The sequence below is a fragment of the Polypterus senegalus genome, chromosome 12, assembly GCF_016835505.1.
Source record: "Polypterus senegalus isolate Bchr_013 chromosome 12, ASM1683550v1, whole genome shotgun sequence".
Lineage (NCBI taxonomy): Eukaryota > Metazoa > Chordata > Cladistia > Polypteriformes > Polypteridae > Polypterus > Polypterus senegalus.
Genome location: NC_053165.1, coordinates 157,105,300 through 157,115,282, shown reverse-complemented (window position 1 = coordinate 157,115,282; position 9,983 = coordinate 157,105,300).

Genomic DNA, 9,983 nt, shown 5'->3' with positions numbered 1-9,983 from the left:
AAATGTTTGTGATGCGGCATCTGTTGAAATTGCAGAGACATAGCAACCAGACAGGCACACAAAGATTTATCATTTAATTAAGATGTTCATCAAATAAATCTGGGCATCAACATTTCTATAAAAACGCCATTTAAGTTTGTTTGCTGTCAAAGTTGTATTTACTATTCTTTACATTAAAATCAACAAAATACAGAATTTTGCCAGGGGTGTCTAAAGTTTTGCCCATGTCTACATGTGAGTGGAACTTGTATGTGTTGTCGTCGAGTCGGGTAATAACACAGTCCAAAAATGCCATTTGGGTTGTCCCGTTTAATTCCCAGCAGCTGTACCACCTGCACATCAAAACTGGTCCTCCACATGAAGCTTTAATCCCAGTCAGTACTTAGATGGCACACCATCTAGAAAAAACGTGGATCCCAGTGGTACGACGGTGGCAGTAAAAAAAAAAAAAAAACATGCTGTTCTTCGGATGAAATGTAAAATCGAGACCCCGACTCTTTGTGGTCATAAATGATCCCTTCATAAAGAATAGGGTGTATCTTGATGTCCTGGCTAAACTGCCCACCCCTGCCTGGTCATTCTGGACCCCTAATCATCCCCTGACTGTCTCTGCCACCCCTTCACCACCTAATAGTTAATTTGTGTGGAGCGTATTGGAGCACAAATGGCCGCCGCCGCACCATCTGGGTGGGTGTTACACATTGGTGGTGGCTGAAGTGGCTCCCCACTCCCTGTGCAAAGCTGTCTGTATAGGGAGAAAAGCATTAAATAGATGTGCAGAATTATTATTATTATTATTATTATCATTAATTATGAACAAAAACAACATGCGATGGGCCAATCTCCAAACGCAAAAGAGAGCCCCGCTATTGGTGGGGTCATCTTGAGTAGGGCGGAGTTCAATCCAGGGATCCCCGGCTTTATAGGGCTCTTGACCAGAAGGGGGCGGAGTCAGTTTCCCCTTCTTGGACATGTGGGGATAAAGGAAGGCGACACGGTTAGCGACAGCCCCCCCTCTTGTCCTGGGGTGGTCACCGGAGGGTGCTTCTCCAACAGGCACACGTGGACTCCCAGACCAAAGCGACGTGCTCATTTTTGATTTCTGCCTCAGACCGACAGCCTGCAGCTCTAATGGCAAACAGCGTAGGAAACGCCAAGCAGTGAGATGATATAATGGAAGTGCGGCGACTCTCTGCCCAAAACCAGGAAACAATTAGAGAACAAGAAGTCCTTGCCAAAAAAAACGGAGAACAGCAGACTAAGAGAATATGACAGGACATTAACAAGGGCGAGTTTATAAATAATTTCTTTAGGCTTTTTTTTATTTCACGCCCTTTGCTAATAAGCAGCATGCACTGGCACAGAGGTGGCACGTAACGTGGCATTAGCAGAGCCCGACGTGACTAACTGAGCAAATCAAAGCCGACAGACGCAGCTGGCAGGAGACAAAAATCTCCAAAGACTTTGGCCTGCAGAGTAAGCCTAAAGCGGCTTGGTGGGCAACACAGACATGATACGGCGACGTTGCTGGCACCTGAACCCAAATTGTGTGTGCTGTGCCCACTCACTGCATATCCACACAGGCCGGTGGTAATCTGTCCAGTGAAGGCTCTTAAAACTGCCCGTTAGGCAATCCCACTCCTCTTTCATGCCCAGCACTTAGATGCGCAGCCCAAATAGCGAAGCCCCCCCACTCTCATTGCGTCTCGTTCCCTTGCTGAGGTCAAAAGGCGTCATGACTAAAACGAGGAGGGGACACCGTGGGACTTCATGAGAGCGTTGAAGAACTCTTAAACAACCATTCATCATTAGGTCCTTATGCTCGCGGTGACAGATTCGCCCACTGCAGATGACCCCCTCTTTTTGCTCTCGACTCCTGACACGGTGTGAGACCCCCTGAGACAAGAGGAGAAAAAAAAAATACAGTTTAGAGGAAAAAATAATCCATCATCATTTTACTCACCGACTACTAGTTGAGGGTCCTGCTCAATCCCACCCTGGATGAGGTGCCAGTCGGTCAAAAGGGGCACAGTGGTGGACGCTAACACTCACAGACATGGGACCGATTAAGAGTCAGGGGTTGACCTGCGTATGAGGCCCCATTAGGGATGACCTGACCCCAATTTTGTGACCCCCCCAAGAAGTCACTTCACCCACCCAAATGCACATCCGAAATGTAATTAATGTGCTAAATAGGACGGCGATGACAGAGGATGGCATTGTGTGTGAAGAAGAACTGAAGAGGAGTGCTGCCTCTCACTATGAAACTGCTGACCCTCCACCTACCCATTTTCTGATGCTTATCTGGGGTCCAAGTCATGGCGGGGGGGGCAACAGTCTAAGCAAAGATGCCCAGGCGTCTCTTTTCCCCAACATCTACTCACTAAATCCTCCCAGGCTAGCTGAGAGATATACTCTCTCCAGTATGTCCTGGGTCTGCACCAGGGTCTTGTCCCAGTAGGATGTCCCCATGACACCTCGCCAGGGAGACGTCCAGGGGAACACGGAGACCATCGAAATGAAATACGAATTGTGGGATGGCTGCATACAGAAACAATAGAGCGTCCAGGATTGTCTGGTTGGTGGACTTTAGGGAGAAGGTAAAACCAGTGATGATGTGTGAGGGGGTCAGCAGTTCCATTGAGCAGATGAGAAAAGAAATGATAGAACTTACCTCCTGCTGGTCATCATCTGCCGGCTCCTGTGTGAGGGCGCAACTGGTAATGTGGCTTGTTATGAATGTCTAACCATTCACTTTATCAGGAGCTGTAGGGTGGTGGTGGTGGTGGTGGGCTGAGGCCTATCTGGGCAGCACTGGGGCAAGGCAGGATCCTTCTTCTTTCAGATTTCAGGAATTGAGTTATTGCATTCCTAGTCTTTGTACTCCCACCGTTACGAGCGGGTGTTTGCATATGCTTTACTCTAAGGCTCCAACGTCCAACACGAAAGGCGCTATATAAACTAAATATTGACAGGCTTTAACTCGACTCCCGCAAAGCAAACGTCTGCAGCGCCTCCCATCCCCCAAAATGAATGACGGAAAGTCAAACCCGCCAGACGCGGCCTGCCAACTGGGAGGCCACAGTTGCTCTCGAGTACAAAGGTCACTGCTGAGCCCAGGGTGCAGCTGTCTTTCCGTCAGCCCACTCCGCCCTGGACAGCCCTGAGCAGACCACCGTCTGCAATGGCCGGCCCAGTCAGCTAGCTGGCAGACCCCTCGATTGTGAATGCCCGCTGGTTGTTTGTTTGCAGGCTGTGGCTCATTTGTGCACAGAGCCTTTTTAACTCGGTTGCCGCTGCGGTCTGTAACCACCAGGGGGCGCCACTGAGCCCCAAACCTGAGACACAGTAAGGCCCAGCGTGCTTTTGGTTTTTGATAAAAGAGGTTTATTAAACCAAAGCACCCGTGCAAAGCTCAATGAGCAACCCACAAAGCAAACTCAAACTCGTCATCCTCTAAGAGTGTTGCCCGCTGCCTCCCAACTCTGACTCTGGACCTGGGAATGTTTCTGGTGCCACACCTGGTCTTCCTGGAAGCACTTCCAGGTCACAGATATTAAAGAGGTCCTTCCCCAACAGCGCCCTCTATCGGCACCCAGGCACCTTGCAAGGGTGGCATTTCCGGACTGCAACTCCCAAGCACCCCTGCGGGTGTCCCAACTGGGCTGCCACAAGAGGATCACTGCCACCTGCAGTATTTGGGATGGAACTGCTCCCTAATTTCTATTGGTCCAAGTATTATTTTATTGCTGCTGGGAAGTCATTTGTGTGTCCAGCCAACCAACTTGTCTGTCCTGCTGTTCTGGCCTCCCATACGGGTAAGAAACCAACCTCCTGCCCGGCCGGGATGCCTGCTGTCCTTCTATGTGTCTTTCACTGTCCGTTACTTCTTTGAATGGATAGTTGACTCAAGTACTGGCTTATTAACTCAAATTTAAAAGTCAGCTGACGAGAAGTCTTGGGGGTCCAGATGGGATTGTCCAACGAAGAACACACGTCTGGGGACAACCCGTTAAAAATCGTGTGGTGACGTCCGGCGCAGCAAAGGCTCCGCCCACAGGGAGTCATCCTAAAACAACCCCCCCAATTCCTCCAATCAGAGCCTTTTAAACTGCTGCCGGGCTTTCAGGGACAGAGCAAAAGATACCGAAGAAAAGACGCGACGCTGAGAGGAAATAAAAAGTCGGAATCGCTGTTAGCCATTCAGGAGCTCAAGGGCTTAATAATTAAAACGCACGTTGTAATGAGCGCTGCGACAGTGGAGACAGACGCACGTCAACCACTCGGCCCCACGCGTTCGAGACATGCTCTGTCATTTTGACTACTGTGTCATTATATGACATAACAACAGCAAACGGAGTTTAGATAAGCATTGCAGTCTGTGGATGTGTGAAAACGTGGCGGCCATTTTGTCACGGCGTGTTTGCATTTCCAATTAGACTGGCATCTCTAATTATTCCTTCAGATGTGCAATCAGAAGGTGAATGTTGTGCCGCCTCGTCTGTGCTTTGCTGGTGTCGTTAGGCCGATTTGTTGATTCGGGTGTTTTGAGTCCTGAAATCCGCATCTCCTGAGGTTCTTTGTTATCCTCTCTCTTCACGACACTCCTAACTGTAGTTTCGTGACTATAGCTGCCCATTGTTTCACACTTACATTGACTCCTACACTATCATCGTGACGGTGAACAGCCGAGTGCACACACGGCACCGGCGATGACGTACCGTTCACGTTTACCACTCGCTACAGAAAGGTTTCTCCCTTACAAGAGGTCATGTGTACTTTTAACACACACGATGGGCACACATTTCTAGATGGGTTTTTTAGGAAACTTCTCGACTGTAGATGAATTGTCAATGATACCATTTTTGGAATTATGTCTGTCTGTCTGTGTGTGTGTTGTGATAAAGGCGCTATAAATGCACCTGACCTGACATAGACCGACAACGGAGGCACGTTAAAATCTACAAAAATACTTTTATTTTCTTCAGCTGAGCTCCACATCCTCCCTGTGTCCCTCAGCACCACAACACAAAGTAAAGCACACTCCTCTTCCTCCACCACTCCTCCCAGGCGACCTCGTCCTCCCGACTGGTGGCCGCTGCCTCCTTTTATTAGGCACCTGGAAGTGCTCCAGGTGATTGGCGAGTACCGGCTGCACTTCCGGGTGTGGCGAAAATACTGCCCACAAGGGCCCAGCAGCTCCCGCCACAGCGCCCCCCTGGCGGCGCCTGTAGAACCCAACAGAGCTGCACTAAACTCCAACTCCCATGAAGCCTTGCGGGAGGCCGAGGCACTGCTGCAACCCAGGGAGGCTGCCCTCTAGTGTCCAGTGGGAGGTATTGGGTCTCCTATGCTTGCTCCTCCAGAACATATGCTGCCGGGGCGTCCTGTCCGCCACACGCGATGACTCGAGTACGCATTCACTTCGGTCAACCAAATTTCACATACAAGTATGGGGTAGAAAACGTAGATTTCTATCAACTTTTGGGCTACTTCCATTAACCAGAAGTGGTTTTTTACCTTTTATTCATGAGTCCGATTGATTCAACTTTGCTTTTAGAATAATTGTTCAATATATTATTAAGTTGATTTGATTTGTTGTTGGGCGGCACGGTGGCGCAGTGGTAGCGCTGCTGCCTTGCAGTTAGGAGACTTGGGTTCGCTTCCCAGGTCCTCCCTGCGTGGAGTTTGCATGTTCTCCGTGTCTGCCTCCGGGCACTCCGGTTTCCTCCCACAGTCCAAAGACGTGCAGGTTAGGTGGATTGGTGATTCTAAAGTGTGTGCTTGTGTGTGTCCTGCGGTGGGTTGGCACCCTGCCTGGTATTGGTTCCTGCCTTGTGCCCTGTGTTGGCTCCAGCAGACCCCCATGACCCTGTGTTCGGATTCAGCAGGTTGGAAAATGGAGAGATGGATGGATTTGAATGTACATACCGTATATACTCGCCGATAAGTTCTCCCGCGGATAAGTCGGGACTTGATTTTATCGTATTATTTCCAGTATTTTATAATGTCGCTCGTATAAGTCGAAAACGGAAATCTCACGCTGTTGGTCCAAGAGATTACGATATGCTAACGCCCACCTGAGAGAGTCACCACGGGGCACACGGCCTTTTATTTCTATGTGGGTGTGGCAATGCGCCGTATCAGCGTGTGCTCCTCACCTCTTTCTGTTGTGCCTACGTGACCACACGGTGATACCCGAACAATAAGCGACGTTTGCACTGATTTGTGTTTTTTGTATCTCACACCCTCATACACCTTTATCGTAAGAGCATCCCTTATCTACGAAGGAGCGTTCGATCAGAAGAACATATGAAGCTGGTTTTAAATTAAACGTCGAAGTGGTGGAAGAAATCGGTAACTGCGCTGCTGCAACAAAATTCGATGTGTCTGGGAAACTGATGAGAGATTGGAGGAGGCAAGAAGATGTAAAAAAAAAATGTCGTATTTTTGAACGGGCGTATAAGTCGGGGTCTGATTTTCTGATCGATTTTTTGGGTTTCGAGACCCGACTTATACGCGAGTATATACGGTAATATCTTCTTATATAATACACTACTGTGGCTGTGCGTTTGTCTGTCCAGGATTTTAAATCACCTGGACCGATTGACCTGAAATTTGGTACACAAATACTACGTGACGTCTACAGTCCACTTTCAGGGTGATGATTGACCTCCAAGGTTATTCCTCTTTTTGTTTTTATTTTATTTTATTGTAGAATCAGCTCTCGGTAGGGGCCAGCAGGGCGGCCGTGTGGTGAATGCATACAGGCGCCGTTCTCATTCCCTACCATCTTCGCCATCATTTCCCTAAGTCTTCATATCATAAATCATTCTTGAGGCAGATTGAGGAGTTAAGTGCCAGCTTAAGTGAAAAAGTAAAGAAAACGTACAAAGTAATTGTAACACAAACGCCGACTTATCTGTTTTAACAGGAAAAGATGCCCGACGAAAAAAGGGAAGAAGTGGGCCGACAGTTTGGAGAAAAGAAGAGCTACTCAGGAAGCAGCAAGTGCATCAACATCTGAGCACACGAATGCTAAACGTACAGAGAAAGAGGATGAAGACTATGAACGCTCAAGTCAAGTCTATTCACTGCAGTGCGCCGGTAAAAATCGAATCCTTGTCTTGCCGTTTACTCCTCAAATATCCATCCCCATATCTGAGTACACCAGAAAGTCGAGGGGAGACCACTCCCGTTTTTTTTGGAATAAAATGCAATGCTAAGGAGGCTAATCTGGGAATCATCTCTGAGGATGAAGCCCAGGCAGTCAAAGTCATGAAACGCAACGATGTCAGGATGGAGAGTAATGGTGGGCTTTCAGCTTTGAAGCCCCTGGAGACCCTGGCCTGGGAAGAACTGGGTGAAGCTGCTCCTGCCAACGCCTAAAGATCCCGGACGCTTCGAGACGGCCCATCCAGAGAGACAGCGCAAGGCCAGCAGCCGCTCCTAATCGCTCCTTCAGCCAGACTTCCTTTCACACGCTGCTCTCCGAGGACATTTGGAAAGCAGAAGAGACGTTTCTCCTTCCCGGGTCTCTGCTGCGCAGAACAAGCAGCTGCGTCTTGTCACACCGCTGCCAGCTTTGCTAGAAATGGACCAATGTGTGGCTAAGCACAGCTGAGCTGCTGGGCCAAGTGGGCTTTCCAGCTTATCTTCTGGCTCCCACCACCACGTCTCTGAGCCAGTCCAACAGAATGGGGTCTGTCACGAGGACCTGAAATGCCTCCAACCCAGAAAGGCTGTACTTGAACACACGTGGCTGTGTACTCGCCTCAGCCCTTTGGGAACGGCGCTCAGAGCAGCGGCAGGAAGTCTTCGGCGGCGAGGAAAGCAGGAGAGAGAGAGAGAGAGAAAGAAAGAAAGAAAGAGAGAGAGAGAGAGAGAGAGAGAGCCCCTGAGCGATCACGTGACCACAAAGACCACTTCTGGAAATCACGGCCGTCAAAAGGCTGAATCCCCCATTTGGCTGTGATAAAGTAGCCACGACCATCTGGAACCCCCTGACCACCGCCGAGTCAAAGAGAAATAACCGGAAAAAATGCTGATTACGCCCCTGTCGGTGGGGTGGGGTTCTGCTGCCCCCCCCCATCACTTAAAGGAGTTTACCGTACGACACACACCAAGGTACACATCGAGTGGAAAGGCCAGTCAGCTCAGTTAAAAGGACGAGCAGATAAATAAGAGACGGAGAGGTAACTCCAGAGATCATACGTTATACAGTCAGAGATGAATAATGGGACAGTGACATCGACGTAGTGGGGGATGATTGGGGTGTGTCCCACCTCACACTTGATTACTGGGTACAGCGAATGGAAACAAAAAACAAAATGAAGCGCTGCTTAGCTACAGAGACCTGGAGCACTGAGTTCAGAAAGACAGAAATAAACGACCAGGATGAGGATAAAAAACAGAAAAGAAACGGCGTAGGAATGAAGAACCAGATAGAGAGAAAGAAAAAGAGAGAGGGAGAGGGACAGAGAAAGAGAGAGAGAGGGCGGGACAGACAGAGAGAGAGAAAGAAAGGCAGAGATAGGCAGAGAGAGATGTGACAGGGAAAGTAAAAGACAGAGAAAGATGGACAGACAGACAGACAGACATGAAGACAGATAACTAGGCAGAGATAGGCAGACAGAGAGATGTGAAAGGCAATATATGATAGATAGATAGATAGATAGATAGATAGATAGATAGATAGAGGTGACATGTAAGAGTGACCAATAGTCATTGGAGAAATGCTCACGAGGCTGAGCCACCAGCTGAGTGTTTCAGAGCAGCCACCCCAGGAAGACCCGCCATCTGCAGCTGAATGAGGCACAAGATGGAGAAAGAGAGCAGTCGGCTTCTGGAAATCAATGTGGAGTGTGGAGACGTTCGGGAGGAGCTTCATCTTCCCTGACATAACAAAGAGACGCCAGGCAAATATTGACAGGCTGCGGCCCACAAAGTCCCGTGTCAGAGGGCTTTGTAGTGCCGAAGCATGATGGATGTGTAGGAGTGCACACAACAAAAAGTGTGTGTGTGTGTGTGTGTGTGTGTGTGTGTGTGGGTACAACAACTTGTGTGCTCCTGGACTGTGACAGGATACACGTGTGTATATTTTGTTTATGTCTGCGAGTAAAGCCGTTTATAGCCTTTTAGGGCCCCTAAACATTATTTATATTCTGCGGCCTTCTTCGCCCCTCTATTCCGTGTGAAACTGGAGGCCCCAGTGGCTGATTGCTTCGGTTGCTAATGCCAGGAAACGTCCCTGTGTGTGTGTGTGTGTGTGTGTGTGTGTGTGTGTGTGTGTGTGTGTGTGTGTGTGTGTGTGTGCGCTGAGAGGGAGTGTACGAGGGTCTATATGTATTTTCCACAGGTCTTAAGTAGGTGTGTGTGTGTCTTGAGGGGGTGTAGGGTGTTCCTTTGTGTATTTTGGTAAGTGAGACGGGTGTGAACGCCGGTGTGCACATGCAGGAGTAGCACTTGTGTAGATATGCGTGTGGATCTGGATCCTGACGTCATTACCTGAAGTGTCGGTTTGATTCAACGTAATGTTGTCGGTCGAGGGTAAGACGGGAGTCCAGACGAAATGGTGGGGTGCCAATCGGGCCACCCTGTTTACGCTACATAGAAAACCAACTCAAATTAACAAGCACTCGGTGACGCGGTAAATAAACAAAAGCAAAAGGTAGCCGTCGGCTGTAGCTTAAAGGCTGCGAACAGCGGGCAGGCTAAAGGGGTACAGGGTTAGTGGTCCGTAGCACTGGGGGGGCTCATCTCCAGAATGAAACGCCTTTGCTTTTATAGCTCGTTGAGCGGCAGGGGCGGAGTCAGTTGCCCTCAATGGGCGTCTTCTTAAGAGCTGTGGGTGACAAATGAGCAGGAAGAGTCCGCGATGGCGGCCCCTGGTGTCCATGGGTGGTAGTGCTCATCTCTGACGTGCATGTGTGACAATATTTAATACATTTATATTTATTAAATTATTAAAATTTATTATATTT